The following is a 24859-nucleotide window of genomic DNA, read 5'->3' as shown; positions in this document are numbered from 1 at the left end:
ATAGCCATGGTGCTGGGCCCCCCATCCAATTGAAGTATTCAGTGTTGCAGTGACCCAAGGTGTGTGCACAGAATGGGGATGGAGTGTGTGTGGATGGATGGATGGATTGATTTCTGCATGTGTTTGTGTATGTGTGGTTTTCTGTAAGGGTTTTGTGTGGGGGGGTGTTATTACAGCTGTGGGGGTTGTGTTTGTGGCTGTGCAAGTGTGTGTGTTCATGTGGCTGGATTTGTGCATGTGTTTGCATCTGTTAGCAGTTGTGTTGATGTTGGCTGGATTTGTGCATGTGTTTGTGTATATTAGCAAGTGTGTGTGTGTGTGTGGTTGGATTCATGGATGTGTTTGTGTATGTTTGCAATTGTGTGTGTGTGTGTGTGTGCATGCTCTGCTGCCCTCTTTCGGCGCAACAATTGTTTCTCTGTATGTCACAGCCCCCATACCGTCGATCCCAGTGGTGATTTCCCCATCTTACAAGGGCTGGCTGCCCTGACCCTTCTCCCCTCTGCGGAGTGTGGCGGGGGCTGCAGCTCACCCCCTGTGGGGCAGGAGTGCCAAGGTGCAGGGCACTGGGCTCCGATGCACCTGGAGAGCAACTCAGGTGAGGCAGGGCAGGGCGTGTGGTGTCCGTTCTGTGTTGCCTGGTGCTGGGCCATTGCACAATCCCCAGCCACGCCGCACAGCGCGCCCCGAGAGGGGGCAGGGGGCCAAGCAGACGATCCAGCACAAGGGGGGAGAGGATGTGTGGTTGGGGGGAGGAAAAGCCTTGGGCTGCACTGGGGGAGTGCAGAGCAGGGGTGACACCCCAGAAACCTGCAGCAAAGGGATGGACAGGTGGGGTGGGTGGATAGAAGAGGCAGCGAGACTAAAATCTAAAAGGGGAGTGTAGGGTCTAGTGGTCAGAATGGGGGAGGGGGAGTAGTGGTCAGAATTCCTGGGTTCTATCTCCAGCCCTAGGAGGGGAGTGGGGTCCAGTGGTTAGAGTGTGTGTGTCATGGGGGAGCCAGGACTCCTGGGTTCTCTCCCTGGCTCTGACTCTCTCTTGTGCAATCCCTCGGCAGGTACCCAACTCGCCAGCGTGTGGGAGCGAGGGGCTGGGGTCGGGTTGTGACATGGCCCAGTGTCCCATACTGCCCCTTTGTTACCCAACCCGGGGCAGGGTGGGGGATGGCCTCGGAGACCCGCTAAGAAAGGTGCTTCTGGTGGGTCTGTGTGTGGGTCACGCTGCCCCTGCTGGATAGACCCCTCTAGGTCAGAACCAGTCTCAGCCCGGGTCAGACCCTGGGAGCCCAGCCCCCTCTGTCGCCACGGCCATGTCTATTGGTCTTCTGGAAAGGTCCATTCTCATGGGTAGCTGTCCAGTGGCAGTGAGTTCCACAGGCCTCAGCACACACTGTGTGTGGCAGGAGGTCCTTGTGTTGGGAGGAGTGGGAGTGAACTGTGTGCTGTTGTGTCTCTGAGCACAATTGTGAATATTCTGGTGTGTGTGTGTGAATGTGAGTGTGGCTGGGGGTGTGATTGTTTCTCTCTTTGGGGGTTGGGCTAGCATGCCCCTCTGGGTGTGTTGTGTGTGAGTGTTCTTGGGATTGTGTGAGTCCCTTTGTGTGTGTGTGTGTGTGTCAGTCAGTCACTTGCTGCAGGATACAAAATCCTGCAAAGCCATTTCCTACTGGTTAGCCCAGCAACACACTGATATAAACAGTGTCACAGATGCACACACACATACAGAGGGACACACACGTCTCTCCTGGGCCAGCTTGGACAATTTCCCATCGCGACCCGGCACAGTGCTGGTGCCCCCACACGGGGGTGGGCAGTGACCGGGCCGGGGGGGGCAGATGTGCTGGATTCAGACGGAAGCACTTTGGGAAAATCAGTCACCGCCCTTAGCAGAGCTGGGACACAGACCCAGTGACCCCTGCACCACCCTGGGAGGGGAGTGGGGTCTAGTGGTCAGAGCAGGGAGGCGGCTGGGCAGCAGGACCCCTGGGTTCTACCCCTGGTCCTGGGAGTGCAGGGGGTCTAGAGCAGGGGGACTGGGAGCCAGGACTCCTGGGTTCCATAGGGGAGACTGTTTTTTCCTGGGCTCCCCTCCCTAGAGATCCCAGCCCAGCCCCCTAGTGGAGAGTGAGTGGGAGCAGGGGAAGTTGCTCTCCCACTTCAGAAACATGATTCAACCCCCCCCCCCCCGCGCCATGGGCTGTGACATCATGGACCCCTCCCTCCCCAAGGCAGACAGTAGAAGCCCCGCCCCACCAGAGAAGGGGGGGGTCTAGTTGCACCCACAACAATCCCACTCATGGTTGCAAAGAAACCCCCACAAACCACTGCTAGGACAGGATCTACCGCCCCCCAGAGAGCCCCGGCCCCGCCCCCCTCCGGCTCCTGACATGAACTCCCGTGGCCCGGGTCTCGGCCTGGCCCTGCGCCGCCCCCCCCCCCGCAGCGCCACGCCCCCAGCGCCCCCCCCCTGCCTGCTTCTCCCTTGGCCTCATCTCTCCCCACTCAGGGGCGGGGCTGTTGGATGGAGCCATATGGAAATACGGGGGAGGGGCAGGGCTGAGAGTCAGGACTCCTGGGTTCTCCCCCAGCTCTGGGAGGGGAGTGGGACTAGAGGGTAGAGTGGGGGAGGGGTTGGGGTGCCTGCTGCCCTCGCAGCGACCAGCCGAGCGCCCCCTGCCGCTTGCCCCCCCAACCACGTGCTTGGGGTGCTGGTGCCTGGAGCAGCCCCTGGTTCCAGCCCCTCTGCCCAGGCAGCTCCCCCAGCCTGACACACACACCCAGCCCCTGCACCCGCCCACCCCAGGGCTCCTCAGCCCAGAGGGGAGCCCCCCGGCTGAGTGGGGAATCAGAACCCCCCGAAATTACCCTGGGACCAGCATGATCTGCCTCCGCCCTGCCCTGCTCCGCATGTATTCGGAGTGAGTCAGTTTCCCTGTCCCACCATGTGTCCTGCCATGTGTCTCTTCTCCTCCCCAGTTCCCTCCAAACCACCCCATTTCCCTGCACCCCGGGCTGGGTCTCTGCCAACCCCCTTCTCCTCCTGCCCCAATATCTCCCTGCCCCTACAGGTCTATAGAGCTGGATCCCTCCCTCCCCCCTTCTCCCCTCATTTCCTGCCTCGGGGGGTCTATGGAGATGGGTGTCTCCTCTGGCATCCCCGCGCCTACCCCCCCAAATCCCGCGGCCGCTAGGGGGCGATGGGGCTGGGTCTCTCCCCCTCCATCCTCCCCTGCCCCCAATATCCCTCTGGGGCTCTGTGGGGCTGGGGCTGGGGCTCTCTCCCTGCCCCTGTGCTCCCCCCTGCACACGATGTCCTGGGAGTGACTCAGATTCCCTGGACCAACATTTCACACACCCCACCCCCACCCGACATGTCTCCCTCCACCCCACCCCATTTCCCCTGCACCCCGGGCTGGGTCTCTGCCAATCCCCCTTCTCCCCTCCTGACCCCAAGATCCCCTGCCCCTGCAGGTCTATGGGGCTGGGTCTCTCCCTCCCCTTCTCCCCCATCCCTCATCCCTTCCCCCAATATCTCCCTGCCCCAGGCTGTCTATGGGGCTGGGTCTCTCCCTGAAGCCCCGCCCCCAGCGCGGGGCTCACAGACAATCCCCGCCCGGCGGCTGTGACGTGCGCTGGGGCTGTGACGTGCGCTGACGGGCTCACTCTCTGCAGGCGACTCATTCGCCTGAGACCAAAAAGACAGAAGGTGTCACGTGTCCATGGGCGGGGCTATGCAGATGAGCAGTGTCTGGCGGCAGGACGGGGAGCAGCGAGAGGAACCGAAGGAGCCCGGCGGAGAGAATTCTCTGCGTGTGGACAGAATCCGGTGTGGGGAGTTCGTGCTGTGGGTGCCTGCGCCGGAGTCACTTCGGGGCAGTGATTGCCACTGAGCTACATAGTGACCAAAGGCGTGTGAATGGGGTGTGGTGCCTGGCCGGGAGCAGCTCCTGGTGATAAGGTGCCCCTCACTCCCGACCCGCAGCCCCTGCTATCCCAGTCCTGACCTCCAGACCCACAGCTCTGCCGGTGCCCCTCACTCCCGACCCGCAGCCCCTGCTATCCCAGTCCTGACCTCCAGACCCACAGCTCTGCTGGTGCCCCTCACTCCCGACCCGCAGCCCCTGCTATCCCAGTCCTGACCTGCAGACTCACACCTCTGCCGGTGCCCCTCACTCCCGACCCGCAGCCCCTGCTATCCAGTCCTGACCTGCAGACCCACAGCTCTGCCGGTGCCCCTCACTCCCGACCCGCAGCCCCTGCTATCCCAGTCCTGACCTCCAGACCCACAGCTCTGCCGGTGCCCCTCACTCCCGACCCGCAGCCCCTGCTATCCCAGTCCTGACCTGCAGACCCACAGCTCTGCCGGTGCCCCTCACTCCCGACCCGCAGCCCCTGCTATCCAGTCCTGACCTGCAGACCCACAGCTCTGCCGGTGCCCCTCACTCCCGACCCGCAGCCCCTGCTATCCCAGTCCTGACCTGCAGACTCACAGCTCTGCCGGTGCCCCTCACTCCCGACCCGCAGCCCCTGCTATCCAGTCCTGACCTGCAGACCCACAGCTCTGCCGGTGCCCCTCACTCCCGACCCGCAGCCCCTGCTATCCCAGTCCTGACCTGCAGACTCACAGCTCTGCCGGTGCCCCTCACTCCCGACCCGCAGCCCCTGCTATCCCAGTCCTGACCTGCAGACTCACAGCTCTGCCGGTGCCCCTCACTCCCGACCAGAAGCCCCTGCTATCCAGTCCTGACCTGCAGACCCAGAGCTCTGCCGGTGCCCCTCACTCCCGACCCGCAGCCCCTGCTATCCCAGTCCTGACCTCCAGACCCACAGCTCTGCCGGTGCCCCTCACTCCCGACCCGCAGCCCCTGCTATCCCAGTCCTGACCTCCAGACCCACAGCTCTGCCGGTGCCCCTCACTCCCGACCTGCAGCCCCTGCTATCCAGTCCTGACCTGCAGACTCACAGCTATGCCGGTGCCCCTCACTCCCGACCCGCAGCTCCTGCTACCCCAGTCCTGACCTGCAGAATCACAGCTCTGCTGGTGCCCCTCACTCCCGACCTGCAGTCCCTGCTATCCCAGTCCTGACCTCCAGCCTCACAGCTCTGTGGGTGCCCCTCACTCCCGACCCGCAGCCCCTGCTATCCCAGTCCTGACCTCCAGAATCACAGCTCTTCTGGTGCCCCTCACTCCCGACCCGCAGCCCCTACTATCCCAGTCCTGACCTGCAGAATCACAGCTCTGCTGGTGCCGCTCACTCCCGACCCACAGCCCCTGGTATCCCAGTCCTGACCTCCAGCCTCACAGCTCTGCCGGTGCCCCTCACTCCCGACCCACAGCCCCTGCTATCCCAGTCCTGACCTGCAGAATCACAGCTCTGCTGGTGCCCATCAATACTCCCGACCAGCAGCCCCTGTTATCCCAGTCCTGACCTCAAGACTCTGCTAATGCCCCTCAGTCCCGACCCGCAGCCACTGCTATCCCAGTCCTGACCTGCTGTGATGTAGTAGGGGCTGTCTGTGTGGTGGTTGGGAGAGCCAGGGAGGATTTTAGGTGAGGGACAGGTATTCAGCCTGTACCATGAGCTAGGCAGGGGGGAGGGGAGGTCAACACCTTTGCCTGGGGAGCTAGACAAAGCCAGGGAGCCGGCTGGAGGGGGTTGCTATGCTGGGATGCTATGCTATCCTATGCTGGGATCCCTGCACCCTGAACCCCAGAAGGACTCGATTGAGGGGTCCTGGTTGTGCTGTAGCCTGTATTCCTGTTGTCCAATAAACCTTCTGTTTTACTGGCTGGCTGAGAGTCACTGTGAGTCCCAGGAAGAGGGGTGCAGAGTCGGACTCCCCCACACGCCGTTACAACTGGTGGCAGCGGTGGGACCTACTGCACCCCGTGGACGGCGCTTCCTGCAGTAAGTGACTGGGGAGCAGCAAAACGAAGGGGGAACTGATGGGGACCAGGTGGGCTGAAGAGACAGAAAGAGACAGTTTCAGGAGGCGATTAACCCCTGGGAGTGTGTGACCAGAGAGAAGGACTTTGCAGTAACAGGGTCCCCCGGGGGGATTGCAGGAGCAGTCCCAGGGGCAGAGGAGTCTGCAGCTCGACCCTGGCAGAGAGGTGGTGACCTGAAGAAGGGCTGGTGCACGAGGGGTCTCCCTGGAACCGGTGGGAAGCTGAGAGCACAGGCCGGCGAGTGGCCAGCAGGAAGATGTTTGCTAAACGCCTTAAGAGCGACCTGGTGGAGCTGTGCAGGCAGAGGGGGCTGCGCATTGGGAGGTCCACCAAAGACCAGCTAATTGCCCAGCTGGAGGAGAAGGATCGCTTGGGTGAACCGAGCCCTGTCCCAGAGGGAAGCCACCCAGCGGACACAGTGTGGGCCCCGGGGCCTGACATGGCTGGGAGGGGCCAGACTGCTGCCGAGGACACCCCGAGACCTGCCCACCTATACCTAGGGGAGGGGTTGGGGGAAGCCCAGCGGATACCGAGGGCACCTGGACCGTGGCGGCCAGCAGGGGATCGTCCGGCGGAGCTCCCGTCCCTGGAACAGATGCGGCTGGAATATGACAGGGAGGCGCTCGAGTTAAGGAGGCAAGAACTGAAGGAGTGGGAGAACCAGTGTAAACACGAGGAGAACCAGCGCCAGCATGAGCTGGCACTGGCCCAGCTGAGAAGCAGCGGGGCCCCGGCTGCAGTGAGTGAGGGGGGACCCAAGCCTACAAAGAGCTTTGATAAGAGCTTCCTGGCCCGGCGTAAGGAGGGGGAGTAGATAGATACCTTCCTGACGGCCTTTGAGAATGCCTGCGAGCTGCACCGGGTTGACCCTGCAGACAGGATCCCGTTTCTCAGCCCCTTACTGGACTCCACCGCCATGGAGGTGTACAGCCGAATGAAAGGGGCGGAGGCAGGGGACTACGAACTGTTCAAACAGGCCCTGCTCCGCGAGTTTGGGCTGACTCCTGAGATGTACCGGAAGAGGTTCCGGAGTCAACATAAAACCCCTGAGGTCACATACCTACAACTGGTCAACCGGGCGCAGGGGTATGCCCGCAAGTGGACAGCTGGGGCCCAAACTAAAGAGGACCTGCTTGACCTATTCCTACTGGAGCACCTGTATGAGCAGTGCCTGTCTGACCTGAGGCTGTGGTTGATGGACCAGAAGCCGGAGAACCCGCAGCACGCAGGCCAGCTGGCCGACCAATTTGTGGACAGTCGGGCAGGGGATAACAGGGAGGAGTCTCGAAGGAGCAGGCCTGCCTCAACGCAGAGAGAAAGTCACCATGGGACCTCCCAGCGGGGGCCTATGGAGAACCCCCACCAAAGGGGAACATCCAGCGTCAGGTCCATCCGACCCACTCGAGGGGACCCACGAGACATGGGCTGCTATCACTGTGGCCAATGAGGCCACATACGGGCCCAGTGCCCCAAGCTCAGGGACAGACCGAGCAGACCCAACCTGCAGAGGGTTGACTGGGTAGAGACCCAATCAGATGAGGGGCAACATTCCCAGGAAAGGGGGGCTGGCCACGTGCCACCTGCGAAGGAGGGACCAGGGCCCCAGATCTGCTCCTCTGGGGGGCTGGATGCTCCAGACTCCGGGTTTTTGGTTTACAGGGTGGGCACGGGGCTGCCCCTCCGGAACCAGTGCCTTGTTCCCCTGGAGGTGGATGGGAGGAAGGTCACTGGGTACTGGGACACGGGCGCAGAGGTGACGCTGGCCCGGCCCGAGGTGGTGGCCCCAGATCGGATGGTGCCCGACACCTACCTGACCGTGAGGGGTATGAGCGGGACCCCATTCAAGGTGCCTGTGGTGAGGGTGCACCTGAAGTGGGGGGCCAAGGAGGGCCCCAAGGACGTGGGGGTACACCCACATTTGCCCACGGAGGTGTTAATGGGGGGGACCTCGAGGACTGGCTAAGCAACGCCCGGGGTGCCCTGGTCGTGACCCGTAGTCAGAGTTGGCGCAGGGCACTGCGCCCTGACAACGGGGAAGGTACTCTGCCCGAGGTGCCGGACCCTAACCTGGTGGGGAGGGAACGCTCAGGGACACGACCCAGAGAGGCTGCTACCTCAGTCCCAGCTGGTGAGAGAGAGCAGGTCCCCATCCCTGTCCCAGCTGCCGAGTTCCAGGCCGAGTTGCAGAAAGACCCCTCCTTGCGGAAGAACAGGGACCGGGCTAACCTCAGTGCAGTACAGACCATGAGGAGAGGTTGCAAGGAGAGGTTCCCGTGGGAGAAGGGGTTCCTGTACCGAGAATGGGCTCCCCCCGGGGAGGTGGAGTCATGGGGGATCAGGAGGCAGCTGGTGGTTCCCCAGAAGTTTCGCCACAAGCTCCTGTACCTGGCCCATGACATTCCCTTCGCAGGGCACCAGGGAATCCGGCGCACCAGGCAGAGGCTGCTACAGAACTTTTACTGGCCTGGGGTCTTTACCCACATCCAACAGTACTGCCAATCCTGTGACCCCTGCCAGAGGGTGGGGAAGGCCCAGGACAAGGGGAAAGCAGCTTTGAGGCCGTTGCCCATCATAGAAGAACCTTTCCAGAAGGTGGCCATGGACATAGTGGGACCTCTCAGCAAGGCGACCCGGTCGGGGAAGAAATACATCCTGGTGGTGGTAGATTTTGCCACTCGCTACCCTGAGGCGGTGGCCTTGTCCTCTATCGAAGCAGACACCCTGGCAGATGCACTGCTGACCATTTTCAGCCGGGTGGGGTTCACCAAGGAAGTCTTAACGGACAAGGGGTCCAACTTCATGTCGAGCCTGCTCCAGACCCTGTGGGAGAAATGTGGGGTCCGGCACAACTGGGCCTCAGCGTATCACCCCCAGACCAACGGGCTCATGGAGAGGTTAAACGGGACGCTAAAGATGATGCTAAAAACATTTAGGAACCAGCACCCACAGGACTGGGACAAGTACTTACCTCACCTGCTGTTCGCGTACAGGGAGGTACCCCAGGAATCTACCGGGTTCTCGCCTTTTGAACTGTTATATGGGAGGCGGGTAAGGGGGCCCCTGGACCTGATGAGAGACGAATGGGAGGGGAAGGCTGCCTGATGGCGAGTCAGTGGTGGAGTATGTCCTGACCTTCTGGGAAAGACTTGCCGAGCTCATGGGCCTGGCCAGGGAGAATCTGGCCCGAGCCCAGAGGAAGCAGAAGGTCTGGTACGACCGCACGGCGCAGGCCCGCGCCTTCGGCACCGGGGGTCAAGTGATGGTTCTCATCCCCGTGAGGAAAAACAAACTCCAGGCTGCCTGGGAAGGGCCCTTCAAGGTTATCAAGAACTAAATGAGGTAAACTATGTGGTGGAGCTGTCTAACCGGGCTCATCACCGCCGGGTGTACCATGTGAATATGATGAAGCCATACTATGACAGGGGGAATGTGGTGTTGGCCGTGTGTGGACATTGGGAGGAGCCGGGAGATGACCCTTTAGTGGATCTATTCCCGGGGACAAAGGCTGGTTCCTCCCTGGAAGCGATTCCCCTCTCTGATCAGCTGACCCTGGCCCAGCAGGCTGAGATCAGAGGGGTGCTGCATCTGTACCGACAGCTGTTTTCCAACCAGCCGAGGCGCACTAATTTGATTGTCCACCAGGTGGAGACCGGGTCACCCCCCCCCCCCCCCATACGATGCTCCCCTTTTCGGGTCACAGGAAAAACTGCCCAGGACCTAGAAAGAGAGGTCAGGGACATGCTGGCTTTGGGGGTGATCCAGCCATCTTCCAGCCCTTGGGCCTCGCCGCTGGTCCTGGTCCCCAAAAGGGATAGGTCGATCCGGTTCTGTGTGGACTATCGAAAGCTCAATGCCATCACTGTATCTGATGCCAACCCCATGCCCAGGCCTGACGAGCTCCTAGACAAGCTGGGAGGCGCTCGGTATCTCACCACCATGGATCTTACAAAGGGCTACTGGCAAGTGCCGCTGGACGCAGATGCCAGGCTGAAATTGGCCTTTATCACCTCTCTGGGGCTCTACGAGTTTCTGACCCTGCCCTTCGGCCTCAAGGGAGCGCCGGCCACCTTCCAACGTCTGGTGGATCAGCAACTGAGGGGGATGGAGAGTTTTGCCGTGGCGTATATTGACGACATCTGCGTCTTCAGCCAGACCTGGGAGGACCACGTGTCCCAGGTTAAACAAGTGCTGGACCAACTCCGAGAGGCTGGGCTAACCGTAAAGGCTGAGAAGTACAAGGTGGGGATGGCTGAAGTATCTTACCTGGGCCATCGGGTGGGGAGCGGCTGCCTAAAGCCGGAACCAGCCAAGGTGGAGGTGATCAGAGACTGGCCCGCTCCCCAAACCAAGAAGCAGGTCCAGGCCTTTATTGGGATGGCGGGGTACTATCGAAGGTTCGTGCCCCACTTTAGCGCCATAGCCGCCCCCATCACTGAGCTGTGCAAGAAGGGGAAGCCAGACAAGGTGGTCTGGACCAAGGAGTGCCAGCAGGCTCTCCAGGCGCTGAAGGAGGCTCTGCTCAGTGGCCCAGTTCTGGCAAATTCAGACTTTGACAAGCCCTTTATGGTGTTCACTGACGCCTCAGACATGGGGCTGGGGGTGGTGTTGATGTAGGAGGATGAAAAGGGGGAGAGACACCCCATTGTGTACCTGAGCAAGAAGTTGCTACCCCGGGAGCAGAACTACGTGGCCATGGAGAAGGAATGCCTGGCCATGGTGTGGGCCCTTAAGAAACTGGAGCCATATCTCTTTGGGCACCACTTCACCGTGTACACCGACCACTCTCTCCTGACCTGGCTGCACCAGATGAAAGGAGCCAACTCCAAGCTCCTGAGGTGGAGCCTGCTCCTGCAGGACTATGACATGGACGTGGTCCATGTGAAGGGAAGTGCCAACCTGATAGCAGACGCGCTGTCCCGGAGAGGAGGCCCCAAACTTCCCTGGGTCACTGGGCAGAGTGACCCCGCTCAGTTCAGCCTCGAAGAGGGGAGAGATGTGATGGAGTAGGGGCTGTCTGTGTGGGGGTTGGGGGAGACGGGGAGGACGTTAGGTGAGGGACAGGTATTCAGCCTGTAACCTGAGCTAGGCAGTGGGGAGGGGAGGTCAACATCTCTGCCAGGGGAGCTAGACAAAGGAGAGAGCCGAGTGGAGAGGGGGAGTCAGTTTCGATTTGGGGCTGGGTGAGGGGAGTTCAGAGAATCCAAGGCTGGGATCCAAGCACCCTGAACCCCCCAGAAAGGCCAGATTGAGAGGTCCTGGCTCTGCCCACAAGCTCTGCTGTAGCCTGTGTTCCTGTGTCCAATAAACCTTCTGTTTTACTGGCTGGCTGAAAATCACTGTGAGTCGCAGGAAGAGGGGTGCAGAGTCGGACTCCCCCGCACTCCGAGAGGCAGCGGGATCAATGCCCGCATCCTCCAGCGGCAAGGCAGCCGCGGGACCTTCTTTTGCCCTTCTTTTAGAAGCCATGGACAGTCAGCCAGCTCAGCTCCTCCAGTGGCCTCCATCCCTCTCCCCGCTTGGCCTCCCAAAAGACCAGCCCTTGCGGAGCACAAAGCTCTTCCTCCCCGGCCCTTCTCCCCCTTGCGCTGACTGGGAGGCTGGCGACAGCTGGGGGAAGTTAGCTCAAATGGAAGAGCAGGGGAGAAGTAGTCAGACCCAGACACACATTCTCCAGCCTGCTCTGCTCTGCTTTGCTCTGCTGTGCTGGGCTCTAGTGGGGGACCTGCACCCTTCTTTCTGAGCTCTCACTGGAGCACAATCCCTTTCCTCCTCCCTCCCTGCTAGTCTACGCCAAGCTCATTGGCTGGGAGGGAGAGCCACTCAAATACAGAATTACTCACATCCCCTGGGTCGATGAAGGGAATGAGGAGATGGGCGGGGTGGCATGCGATACCAGCTCAGCTGAGACCATGAGACCTCGCAGCCTCCTGATCTCAGGCAGCATGGCAGCCGTGGAGCAGAGCAGAGCACGCAGACAGCTTGGAGACAGCCAAAGCGGGGAAGGGCTGCGTTGGTCTGGAAGAGGGAGTCGGTGGCTGTCTATCCTGGCGGAGGCAGGGTCGTTTTGCTGTATGCTGGGCCAGGGGCCAGGGAGTCTGCTAGAGTTGCTGAGCTGGGCCTGCTCCTGGCTTTGCTTGGGTTAGAGGAAAGTGGTGAAGATAAGAACGGCCCTCCTGGGTGAGACCGATGGTCCAGCTAGGCCACTATCACGTCTTCTGACAGTAACCGATGCCAGGCGCTTCAGAGGCAATGGCCAGAGCAGGCAATCGTCAAGTGATCTATCCCTGCGTTGTCTTCTGAAGCTTGGTGCTTGTTTCAGGGGCTAACTCTCAGCCCAGACACACTCCACGGAGGGAGCATTGGTGTTTGTGCCGAGGAGCGTGGCTGGGACTCGGACCCCCTTCCCCAGCTCTGGGTAGCACGCCCCCCTTCCCCCCATTTCAGGCTGTGTTCTGCTTAAGGCCACAGAGCCCTTGCCTTTTTTTGCCCGGTGCCTGAGAGTCAGGCCAGCTGCAGGGAATTAGCTCAAGCGGCAGAGCGCTCGCTTTGCATGCGAGAGGTAGTGGGCGACGCTGCCCGCATTCTCCGAGCCGGTCAACTAAGGGCTCCTGATGAGCCTGGTGGACGGGAGAGCCGGCCATCTGACTTTTGGCCTGGCTGCCCGTAGCGGTCAGGCTGAAAAATCAAAAGCCATCCTCCCCAGGCCCACAGCCACCCAGGGGCTCCTCTGCACCATCTTGCCTCCACGAGTGCCACACTCTGACCAGCTGAACCAGGCAAGCCACGGGAAGCTTTTCAAGGTCTTTCCCTGGTGTGGGCTTGGATGCGAAAAGCACCTGGCCGTTCATCAGCTGTTGCAAGAAGTGTGCAGAGTAGGTGTAGCGATGGGGCTGTAGCTTTCCACAGCATCTCAATTTGGGCAGCTTTCCATTCCCCTTTTCTGTGTAATGTCCCTCCCACGGGTTTCACTTGCGGAGCTGTACGACTCTGGCAGGGTGGCCATTTAGAAATCTTTTCCTTGCTTTTCTTTTTCACCTGGCCCCAGCGTTAGGACCGTTTGGGTGTTTCAGTGTGTGTGTTTTCCCATTTGGAGGCATTTGGAAGTTTGGAAGGGGAGCCGAAAGAGGCGTCTTTTTCACAAGCAAGTTAGCTTTCTGCACAGGTAGGGCCCTTGGCCGTAAAGCTTAGCTCCGTCAGTGCGTCTGCATGGGGTTCCTCCAGTGCCTCAAGAGCCCGTGCTAAACTCTCGGAGTGGGCGTTTGGCTTGCGCCAGTCAGAGTGCCATGCCTGCGTCTTCCCATGGCCGGCTCCCGTGAGGCGCGCATAACTTGGGAGGAAAGGGGTAGAAGAGGAAGCAAGTGAAGCTGACTTTGAGTGGTGGTGCCCCTGGGCGGAGTGGTCCTCCTGCTCCTTCCTGTCGGAGGTGTGGGCTCTAGTGTGGGCTTGGGGGGTCTGGCTGTGGGCGGTGGGAGGATGGTGTCCAGGGAAGTCCCAAAGGTCACCCTGCGCCGGCGGAGTGTGAAGCCTCTCCCCTAGGTTGGGGTGCCAAGGATTAAGCCTTCCTCTGTGGCTTGGGCTGGGGAGCGTGATCCGGCGTCGGGTCCATTTGGGTGGAGCTGGCGGCCGGCAAGAATTCGGGCCATCAGGTCAACCCTCTGTGGAAATGGGGGTGAGCCGGCAGGCCTGCGATTTTGTCTTCGCGGGCGGGCAGCTCAAGCCTGGCCTCCTATGAGCCTGGAAGGCAGCCGGCCGGGCTCACCCCTCTCCTCCCCGGGCCCAAGTTCCTTTCAGGCAGCAGGTGGAGCGAGGAGCCCAGGGAGGAGAGCCCAAGGAGGTTTTGGGATCCTCCTCCTGCCCGGCGCCTGCGCTTGCGCCCAGCAGGGCTCTTGCCCGCTCCCGGCCCACCTGGTTTTGGCCTCTGCCACCCCTAGCAGTCAGCCAAAAGACCAGAAGCCACCCTCTCCCTCCTGCACCCCGAGTGGCCAGCATGGGGCTTGAACCCATGACCTTGGCGTTATTAGCACCACGCCTAACCAGCTGAGCTAGCCGGCCCACGGGTGCCCTCTCTGCCTGACCCTTTTGGAAGGAGCCCGGCTGGCGCTGGGAACGATGTGGCCTCCATTATCAAATGGATGGATCAAGACATCACCTGCCAAGGTAGGGGAATTAGCTCAAGTGGTAGAGCGCTCGCTTCGCATGCGAGAGGCAGCGGGATCAATGCCCGCATTCTCCAGCAGCAAGGCAGCCGCAGGGACCTTCTCTTGCCCTTCTTTTAGAAGCCATGGACAGTCAGCCGGCTCAGCTCCTCCAGTGGCCTCCATCCCTCTCCCCGCTTGGCCTCCCAAAAGGCCAGCCCTTGCGGAGCACAAAGCTCTTCCACCCCGGCCCTTCTCCCCCTTGCACTGACTGGGAGGCTGGCGACAGCTGGGGGAAGTTAGCTCAAATGGAAGAGCATGGGAGAAGTAGTCAGACCCAGACACACATTCTCCAGCCTGCTCTGCTCTGCTTTGCTCTGCTGTGCTGGGCTCTAGTGGGGGACCTGCACCTTTCTTTCTGAGCTCTCACTGGAGCACAATCCCTTTCCTCCTCCCTCCCTGCTAGTCTACGCCAAGCTCATTGGCCGGGAGGGAGAGCCACTCAAATACAGAATTACTCACATCCCAGGGGTCCATGAAGGGAATGAGGAGATGGGCGGGGTGGCACGCGATACCAGCTCAGCTGAGACCGTGAGACCTCGCAGCCTCCTGATCTCAGGCAGCATGGCAGCCGTGGAGCAGAGCAGAGCACGCAGACAGCTTGGAGACAGCCAAAGCGGGGAAGGGCTGCGTTGGTCTGGAAGAGGGAGTCGGTGGCTGTCTATCCTGGCGGAGGCAGGGTCGTTTTGCTGTATGCTGGGCCAGGGGCCAGGGAGTCTGCTAGAGTTGCTGAGCTGGGCCTGCTCCTGGCTTTGCTTGGGTTAGAGGAAAGTGGTGAAGATAAGAACGGCCCTCCTGGGTGAGACCGATGGTCCAGCTAGGCCACTATCACGTCTTCTGACAGTAACCGATGCCAGGCGCTTCAGAGGCAATGGCCAGAGCAGGCAATCGTCAAGTGATCTATCCCTGCGTTGTCTTCTGAAGCTTGGTGCTTGTTTCAGGGGCTAACTCTCAGCCCAGACACACTCCACGGAGGGAGCATTGGTGTTTGTGCCGAGGAGCGTGGCTGGGACTCGGACCCCCTTCCCCAGCTCTGGGTAGCACGCCCCCCTTCCCCCCATTTCAATCTGTGTTCTGCTTAAGGCCACAGAGCCCTTGCCTTTTTTTGCCCGGTGCCTGAGAGTCAGGCCAGCTGCGGGGAATTAGCTCAAGCGGCAGAGCGCTCGCTTTGCATGCGAGAGGTAGTGGGCGACGCTGCCCGCATTCTCCGAGCCGGTCAACTAAGGGCTCCTGATGAGCCTGGTGGACGGGAGAGCCGGCCATCTGACTTTTGGCCTGGCTGCCCGTAGCGGTCAGGCTGAAAAATCAAAAGCCATCCTCGACCAGGCCGACAGCCACCCAGGGGCTCCTCTGCACCATCTTGCCTCCACGAGTGCCACACTCTGACCAGCTGAACCAGGCAAGCCACGGGAAGCTTTTCAAGGTCTTTCCCTGGTGTGGGCTTGGATGCGAAAAGCACCTGGCCGTTCATCAGCTGTTGCAAGAAGTGTGCAGAGTAGGAGTAGCGATGGGGCTGTAGCTTTCCACAGCATCTCAATTTGGGCAGCTTTCCATTCTCCTTTTCTGTGTAATGTCCCTCCCACGGGTTTCACTTGCGGAGCTGTACGACTCTGGCAGGGTGGCCATTTAGAAATCTTTTCCTTGCTTTTCTTTTTCACCTGGCCCCAGCGTTAGGACCGTTTGGGTGTTTCAGTGTGTGTGTTTTCCCATTTGGAGGCATTTGGAAGTTTGGAAGGGGAGCCGAAAGAGGCGTCTTTTTCACAAGCAAGTTAGCTTTCTGCACAGGTAGGGCCCTTGGCCGTAAAGCTTAGCTCCGTCAGTGCGTCTGCATGGGGTTCCTCCAGTGCCTCAAGAGCCCGTGCTAAACTCTCGGAGTGGGCGTTTGGCTTGCGCCAGTCAGAGTGCCGTGCCTGCGTCTTCCCAGGGCCGGCTCCCGTGAGGCGCGCATAACTTGGGAGGAAAGGGGTAGAAGAGGAAGCAAGTGAAGCTGACTTTGAGTGGTGGTGCCCCTGGGCGGAGTGGTCCTCCTGCTCCTTCCTGTCGGAGGTGTGGGCTCTAGTGTGGGCTTGGGGGGTCTGGCTGTGGGCGGTGGGAGGATGGTGTCCAGGGAAGTCCCAAAGGTCACCCTGCGCCGGCGGAGTGTGAAGCCTCTCCCCTAGGTTGGGGTGCCAAGGATTAAGCCTTCCTCTGTGGCTTGGGCTGGGGAGCATGATCCGGCGTCGGGTCCATTTGGGTGGAGCTGGCGGCCGGCAAGAATTCGGGCCATCAGGTCAACCCTCTGTGGAAATGGGGGTGAGCCGGCAGGCCTGCGATTTTGTCTTCGCGGGCGGGCAGCTCAAGCCTGGCCTCCTATGAGCCTGGAAGGCAGCCGGCCGGGCTCACCCATCTCCTCCCCGGGCCCAAGTTCCTTTCAGGCAGCAGGTGGAGCGAGGAGCCCAGGGAGGAGAGCCCAAGGAGGTTTTGGGATCCTCCTCCTGCCCGGCGCCTGCGCTTGCGCCCAGCAGGGCTCTTGCCCGCTCCCGGCCCACCTGGTTTTGGCCTCTGCCACCCCTAGCAGTCAGCCAAAAGACCAGAAGCCACCCTCTCCCTCCTGCACCCCGAGTGGCCAGCATGGGGCTTGAACCCATGACCTTGGCGTTATTAGCACCACGCTCTAACCAGCTGAGCTAGCTGGCCTATGGGGTGCCCTCTCTTGCCTGACCCTTTTGGAAGGAGTCACCGGCTGGCGCGGGGAATGATGTGGCCTCCGTTATCGAATGGATGGATCGAGACGCCAACTGCCAAGGTAGGGGAATTAGCTCAAGTGGTAGAGCACTCGCTTCGCATACGAGAGGCAGTGGGATCAATGCCCGCATTCTCCAGCAGCAAGGCAGCCGCAGGGACCTTCTCTTGCCCTTCTTTTAGAAGCCATGGACAGTCAGCCGGCTCAGCTCCTCCAGTGGCCTCCATCCCTCTCCCGGCTTGGCTTCCCAAAAGGCCAGCCCTTGCGGAGCACAAAGCTCTTCCACCCCGGCCCTTCTCCCCCTTGCACTGACTGGGAGGCTGGCGACAGCTGGGGGAAGTTAGCTCAAATGGAAGAGCATGGGAGAAGTAGTCAGACCCAGACACACATTCTCCAGCCTGCTCTGCTCTGCTTTGCTCTGCTGTGCTGGGCTCTAGTGGGGGACCTGCACCTTTCTTTCTGAGCTCTCACTGGAGCACAATCCCTTTCCTCCTCCCTCCCTGCTAGTCTACGCCAAGCTCATTGGCCGGGAGGGAGAGCCACTCAAATACAGAATTACTCACATCCCAGGGGTCCATGAAGGGAATGAGGAGATGGGCGGGGTGGCACGCGATACCAGCTCAGCTGAGACCGTGAGACCTCGCAGCCTCCTGATCTCAGGCAGCATGGCAGCCGTGGAGCAGAGCAGAGCACGCAGACAGCTTGGAGACAGCCAAAGCGGGGAAGGGCTGCATTGGTCTGGAAGAGGGAGTCGGTGGCTGTCTATCCTGGCGGAGGCAGGGTCGTTTTGCTGTATGCTGGGCCAGGGGCCAGGGAGTCTGCTAGAGTTGCTGAGCTGGGCCTGCTCCTGGCTTTGCTTGGGTTAGAGGAAAGTGGTGAAGATAAGAACGGCCCTCCTGGGTGAGACCGATGGTCCAGCTAGGCCACTATCACGTCTTCTGACAGTAACCGATGCCAGGCGCTTCAGAGGCAATGGCCAGAGCAGGCAATCGTCAAGTGATCTATCCCTGCGTTGTCTTCTGAAGCTTGGTGCTTGTTTCAGGGGCTAACTCTCAGCCCAGACACACTCCACGGAGGGAGCATTGGTGTTTGTGCCGAGGAGCGTGGCTGGGACTCGGACCCCCTTCCCCAGCTCTGGGTAGCACGCCCCCCTTCCCCCCATTTCAGGCTGTGTTCTGCTTAAGGCCACAGAGCCCTTGCCTTTTTTTGCCCGGTGCCTGAGAGTCAGGCCAGCTGCGGGAATTAGCCTGCGGCAGAGCGCTCGCTTTGCATGCGAGAGGTAGGGGCGACGCTGCCCGCATTCTCCGAGCCGGTCAGCTAAGGGCTCCTGATGAGCCTGGTGGACGGGAGAGCCGGCCATCTGACTTTTGGCCTGGCTGCCCGTAGCGGTCAGGCTGAAAAATCAAAAGCCATCCTCCCCAGGCCCACAGCCACCCAGGGGCTCCTCTGCACCATCTTGCCTCCACGAGTGCCACACTCTGACCAGCTGAACCAGGCAAGCCACGGGAAGCTTTTCAAGGTCTTTCCCTGGTGTGGGCTTGGATGCAAAAGCACCTGGCCGTTCATCAGCTGTTGCAAGAAGTGTGCAGAGTAGGAGTAGCGATGGGGCTGTAGCTTTCCACAGCATCTCAATTTGGGCAGCTTTCCATTCCCTTTCTGTGTAATGTCCCTCCCACGGGTTTCACTTGCGGAGCTGTACGACTCTGGCAGGGGGGCCATTTAGAAATCTTTTCCTTGCTTTTCTTTTTCACCTGGCCCCAGCGTTAGGACCGTTTGGGTGTTTCAGTGTGTGTGTTTTCCCATTTGGAGGCATTTGGAAGTTTGGAAGGGGAGCCGAAAGAGGCGTCTTTTTCACAAGCAAGTTAGCTTTCTGCACAGGTAGGGCCCTTGGCCGTAAAGCTTAGCTCCGTCAGTGCGTCTGCATGGGGTTCCTCCAGTGCCTCAAGAGCCCGTGCTAAACTCTCGGAGTGGGCGTTTGGCTTGCGCCAGTCAGAGTGCCGTGCCTGCGTCTTCCCAGGGCCGGCTCCCGTGAGGCGCGCATAACTTGGGAGGAAAGGGGTAGAAGAGGAAGCAAGTGAAGCTGACTTTGAGTGGTGGTGCCCCTGGGCGGAGTGGTCCTCCTGCTCCTTCCTGTCGGAGGTGTGGGCTCTAGTGTGGGCTTGGGGGGTCTGGCTGTGGGCGGTGGGAGGATGGTGTCCAGGGAAGTCCCAAAGGTCACCCTGCGCCGGCGGAGTGTGAAGCCTCTCCCCTAGGTTGGGGTGCCAAGGATTAAGCCTTCCTCTGTGGCTTGGGCTGGGGAGCGTGATCCGGCGTCGGGTCCATTTGGGTGGAGCTGGCGGCCGGCAAGAATTCGGGCCATCAGGTCAACCCTCTGTGGAAATGGGGGTGAGCCGGCAGGCCTGCGATTTTGTCTTCGTGGGCGGGCAGCTCAAGCCTGGCCTCCTATGAGCCTGGAAGGCAGCCGGCCGGGCTCACCCCTCTCCTCCCCGGGCCCAAGTTCCTTTCAGGCAGCAGGTGGAGCGAGGAGCCCAGGGAGGAGAGCCCAAGGAGGTTTTGGGATCCTCCTCCTGCCCGGCGCCTGCGCTTGCGCCCAGCAGGGCTCTTGCCCGCTCCCGGCCCACCTGGTTTTGGCCTCTGCCACCCCTAGCAGTCAGCCAAAAGACCAGAAGCCACCCTCTCCCTCCTGCACCCCGAGTGGCCAGCATGGGGCTTGAACCCATGACCTTGGCGTTATTAGCACCACGCTCTAACCAGCTGAGCTAGCCGGCCTACGGGGTGCCCTCTCTTGCCTGACCCTTTTGGAAGGAGTCACCGGCTGGCGCGGGGAACGATGTGGCCTCCATTATCAAATGGATGGATCAAGACATCACCTGCCAAGGTAGGGGAATTAGCTCAAGTGGTAGAGCGCTCGCTTCGCATGCGAGAGGCAGCGGGATCAATGCCCGCATTCTCCAGCAGCAAGGCAGCCGCAGGGACCTTCTCTTGCCCTTCTTTTAGAAGCCATGGACAGTCAGCCGGCTCAGCTCCTCCAGTGGCCTCCATCCCTCTCCCGGCTTGGCCTCCCAAAAGGCCAGCCCTTGCGGAGCACAAAGCTCTTCCACCCCGGCCCTTCTCCCCCTTGCACTGACTGGGAGGCTGGCGACAGCTGGGGGAAGTTAGCTCAAATGGAAGAGCATGGGAGAAGTAGTCAGACCCAGACACACATTCTCCAGCCTGCTCTGCTCTGCTTTGCTCTGCTGTGCTGGGCTCTAGTGGGGGACCTGCACCTTTCTTTCTGAGCTCTCACTGGAGCACAATCCCTTTCCTCCTCCCTCCCTGCTAGTCTACGCCAAGCTCATTGGCCGGGACGGAGAGCCACTCAAATACAGAATTCCTCACATCCCAGGGGTCCATGAAGAGAATGAGGAGATGGGCGGGGTGGCACGCGATACCAGCTCAGCTGAGACCGTGAGACCTCACAGCCTCCTGATCTCAGGCAGCATGGCAGCCGTGGAGCAGAGCAGAGCACGCAGACAGCTTGGAGACAGCCAAAGCGGGGAAGGGCTGCGTTGGTCTGGAAGAGGGAGTCGGTGGCTGTCTATCCTGGCGGAGGCAGGGTCGTTTTGCTGTATGCTGGGCCAGGGGCCAGGGAGTCTGCTAGAGTTGCTGAGCTGGGCCTGCTCCTGGCTTTGCTTGGGTTAGAGGAAAGTGGTGAATATAGGAACGGCGCTCCTGGGTGAGACCGATGGTCCATCTAGGCCACTATCCCGTCTTCTGACAGTAACCGATGCCAGGCGCTTCAGAGGCAATGGCCAGAGCAGGCAATCGTCAAGTGATCTATCCCTGTGTTGTCTTCTGAAGTTTGGTGCTTGTTTCTGGGGCTAACTCTCACCCCAGACACACTCCAGGGAGGGAGCGTTGGTGTTTGTGCTGAGGAGCGTGGCTGGGACTCGGACCCCCTTCCCCAGCTCTGGGTAGCGCCTCGCCCCCACCCCCCCATTTCAGGCTGTGTTCTGCTTAAGGCCACAGAGCCCTTGCCTTTTTTTGCCCGGTGCCTGAGAGTCAGGCCAGCTGCGGGGAATTAGCTCAAGCGGCAGAGCGCTCGCTTTGCATGCGAGAGGTAGTGGGGGACGCTGCCCGCATTCTCCAAGCCTGTCGACTAAGGGCTCCTGATGAGCGTGGTGGACGGGAGAGCCGGCCATCTGACTTTTGGCCTTGCTGCACGTAGCGGTCAGGCCGAAAAATCAAAAGCCTCCCCAGGCCCACAGCCACCCAGGGGCTCCTCTGCACCATCTTGCCTGAGCGGGTGGAAGTGGAGCCTGGAACTGAGCTGATGCGCTGAGGGTTATTTGCTCTGCGCGCTTCACATGGAGGTGAAAACACGGGGCACAGATCTTTGAGCACAACCCCCGTCCTGAGGAATGGGCGGGGGGGGGGGCTGCATAAAGAGAGACCGGCTCTCCCTGGCGGGGCTGCAGCGGCTCTTCACAGGGTCAGTCCCACTGCCAATTGGTACCAGAGTTTTGAAAACCTCCTTTTCTGGGCGGGCTCCTCTCTCTCTAGGGAGACTGGCGACCCCAAACTTCCCAGAAACCATCATAGCGAGGCCAACCTGAGCACAGACACCTGCTCAGCACCCCAGGGTGCAGCCCTGAACTCCGGCTATCAGCTACGCTCAGCTGCTCACCCAACAAGCGTTACTCGCAGGAGCCTTCGTGCCCCGCGTGTTCAGGTCCCTCCCAGCGCCAGCTTTAAACTCCGCTGCTCAGTTCTAAGCGTTGGCCACACGGGGGCAGCCTGGAGCTCAGCCAACGCCTCCCGTTGCTGGTTGCGTTTCCCGCTCCTCGTGGCAGGTTCACACCCCGCAGGCAGATCTCTGAATCGGAGCCGAACCGTTCCCCAAATCCAGCGCTTTAGCAGCAGCTTTGCTAGGAAAGTGCTGACGTCCCCAAGTAAAGTAAGAGCCAGAGCGCTGTGTCCAGGATCTTCTATTGGGCCCCTCACCGTGGTGTCTGTCAGGCGCAAGGAGAAACCAGGGAAATGTTTTCATGGCGTTTAAGGGCAGAAGCGGTCATTAGCTCAGCTAGTCTGACCCCCGAATAACACAGAATTACACCATGACACACATTGATGCCACAGACCTTAGATAGATCAAAGCGTTTCAGCCCTCAGGAAGGAGGCTAAACTGGGTGCCAGAGGCAGCGAACAAGGGGCCCCCCCAAGGCAATGGCAGGGAGCTGACGAGGTGAAATATGCCCAGATGATCCCAGCAGGCGACCCACCCCCATGCTACAGAGGTGGGAGTCCCTGTTCCTCCTGCCCTTAAGAATCTCTGGTGGTAAGTGGGTCCCCCGAGTTCCCCAGATAAGAGTCCTCCATGTGGTATCCCTGGCTTCACCTCCAGATAGGAACATTGTGTGGAGGGAGTGGGAGGAAGGTTGTCTGGCAGATATGTAAAGGGGGACTGTGTCTCCCTGTCTGGCCCAGGCTCCTTGGAGGAAGTGATCTCAGTGTGTCTGGCTGTCTCCATTCCTCCCACCCATAAGAATCCCTGGTGTGTGGGTGCACCCTAGACCATTAAGGATCTCGGGTTGGTGGTGTCTCTCTCCCCCTAGTCAGGCGCTCTGGGCTGTGCCTGTATAAAAAGAGACTTTGACTCACCCAGGCTGGGCTGCCATCATGGAACAGACCAGGTCCTTCTGTGGAGGGTTTGCGTTCCTCCAAGGACGTGATCTCAGTGTGTGTGGGTGTCCCTGTCCCTTTAACCCTTAACAATCCCCAATGCGTGGGTGCACTGGGCCCCATTACAATCCCCTCTGTCTTACCCCCCATGAGGGATCCGGTGGATGTGGGTGTTGTCATAAATAAACAGATCAGGGTTAAGGTCTCTTTTAGCTGGAAAGGGTTAACAAGTTCAGTAACCTGAGGAACACCTGACCAGAGGACCAATCAAGGGACAGGATAATTTCAAATCTCTGTGGAGGGAAGCCTTTGTCTGTGTTCTTTGTTGGATTGTTCTTTCTCTCTTTGGATCTAAGAGAGGCCAGACATGTCTCCAAGTTCTCCTGGAGTAGTTCCTACTATCCAATAGTGAGTATTAATTAGAAAGGCGAATTAGTCTTATAATTTGATTTCTACATTTGCAATTGTGTGTTTGCTGGAGAAACTCTTTATTTCTATTGCTGTTACTTTGCTTTTACTGATGAAGAAAGGGGGAGGGGGAATTCTCTCCAGGTTTATAGGTTAGACTCTGTATATTGTTCCATCCTGGTATCACAGAGCTAGTGTACTTTCTTTTTGTTCTTTTAATAAATTATTTTCTTTTCTTGGTTAATTCCTTCTCTTGTGGAAATTCAAGGGAAGGGGAGGGGGGAAGAGTGAGTTCCTCCTGAGGTTGATTCACAGAGTTGAATCGGTGTATATCTCTCCAGAGTAGCTAGGAGAGAGGGAGGGGGGAAGTGGGCTGCTTCCCTGTGTGTAAAGATTCAGGAAGATTGAATCTGTGTTCCCCAGGGAAAGTTTGGGGAAACAGGCAGTGTGTCAGACACTTAAAAAACTGACTGGTGGCAGCGAGAACCAGATCTAAACTAGGATTTTAGTTTAGAGGAGTCCATGCAGGTCCCCATCTTGGAACCCAACAGCTCCAAGTGGGGAATAAACCTTTGACAGGTATTCTCCATGCTACTGGGGGTATCTGATGCCCCTGACCCTCCTGGTTAATAGTGTAGTGTGTGGGTGTCCCCCCACCCGTTAAGGATCCCTGTTGTGCGGATGCCCCCGTTCTTCTCATTAAGAATGGTGCAACGGAGCACATGGGTGATTCCCCCACCCCATTAACTAGCTCCCGTGTGTGGTTCCCCTGCCCCCATCCAGGCTCTGTGGTGTGTGGGTGTCGCTGTTCCCCTTTTCAAGATCCGTGTTGCAGGGGGCGTCCCTCCCCCCAAGTCAGAATCCCCAGCGTGTGGGTGCTCCCATCCCCCCAGCCAGGCTCTGCGGGGGGGGGGGCATCTAAAAAGAGACCGTGTCTCACTGTCTTGCCCAGGCTATGCTGCAGGGGCTATTCACAGGTGCGACCCCATTACTGATCAGCACGGGAGTTTTGACCTGCTCCGTGTCTGATCTGGGCTGGTTCACCCCTCCTTAAGCAACCTGGGGACCCCAAGCTTCCCTGGGATCACCATATTGATGCTGAACTTAGTGCGGACACCGGATTGGCACAGCCTCCTGCAGCCCAGAACTCCTGAGCTCAAGCAATCCGCCAGCCCCAGCCTCAGCCTCCCCAGGCGCTGGGATCACAGGCACCAGCCACGGGGCCCGGCTTGTTTTGTGGCCTGGCAGCTGGAGCTTTAAACTCTGCTTGTGAGCTCTGTGCCTTGGCCAGATGGGGACAGTCTGGGACTGGGAAATGCTCCTGCTTCCCCCGCCCCCGTCTCATGTCGAGCTGCAGGCACCGCTGTCCTCCCAGGTAAGATCCCGGATGTTTCGGTGCCCCCTTCCCCCGCCCAGGTGTCCAGGTACCTCTGCCCCCCATACAGAATCCTGGATGTGTGGGTGTCTGTCCCTCTGCAGAGGATCCCGGAGTGTGGATGCCCTTGTCCCCCCCTACAAGATCCTGGGTGTGTGGGTGCCACTCTCCCCCCCAGCAGATCTCTGGTGGGTGGGTCCCCAGGGTGTGAGTGCTCCCATCCCCCGAGACAGGCTGGGGCGGGGGAGGGGTATAACTGGCTCTCCCTGTCCTGCTCCGGCGGTGCTACAGCAGCTGTTCACAGGGGCAGCAACCCCACTGTCACCCTGCAGCTTTAACCTGCTCTAGGGGTGACCTGCTTCACCCTCCTGTGGGAGCCTGGGGACCCCGAACTGCCCAGAATCACCTGATTGATGCCGAGCTTAGCACAGACACCGGCTCATCCTGGCAGGGAGCTGCCCTGAGCCCTGACAATCAGCTTCCCTCCCCCTCCTGCTGCACAGGGAGGATCCCACGCGAGAGGCTTTGTGCCCAGTTTGTTCAGGAGT

At 59.9% G+C, this 24859-nt stretch overlaps 5 non-coding genes and 1 pseudogene across 5 annotated transcripts; 2 read left to right on the top strand and 4 right to left on the bottom strand.

Moving 5' to 3' along the window:
* LOC120375680 overlaps positions 1–24859 on the bottom strand; it is a 1085709-nt pseudogene that overhangs the window by 492645 nt on the left and 568205 nt on the right.
* TRNAI-AAU lies at positions 13930–14002 on the bottom strand. Its single transcript has one exon. It is a non-coding gene; the product is annotated as a tRNA-Ile (tRNA).
* On the top strand, positions 14111–14183 carry TRNAA-CGC. The gene has a single exon. It is a non-coding gene; the product is annotated as a tRNA-Ala (tRNA).
* On the bottom strand, positions 16748–16821 carry TRNAI-AAU. The gene has a single exon. It is a non-coding gene; the product is annotated as a tRNA-Ile (tRNA).
* Positions 19563–19636, bottom strand: TRNAI-AAU. The gene has a single exon. It is a non-coding gene; the product is annotated as a tRNA-Ile (tRNA).
* Positions 19749–19821, top strand: TRNAA-CGC. Its single transcript has one exon. It is a non-coding gene; the product is annotated as a tRNA-Ala (tRNA).

This window comes from Mauremys reevesii, linkage group 12, assembly GCF_016161935.1.
Source record: "Mauremys reevesii isolate NIE-2019 linkage group 12, ASM1616193v1, whole genome shotgun sequence".
NCBI lineage: Eukaryota > Metazoa > Chordata > Testudines > Geoemydidae > Mauremys > Mauremys reevesii.
Note: the sequence above shows the minus strand (reverse complement) of the source record. Positions and strands in the feature narration are given on the sequence as shown.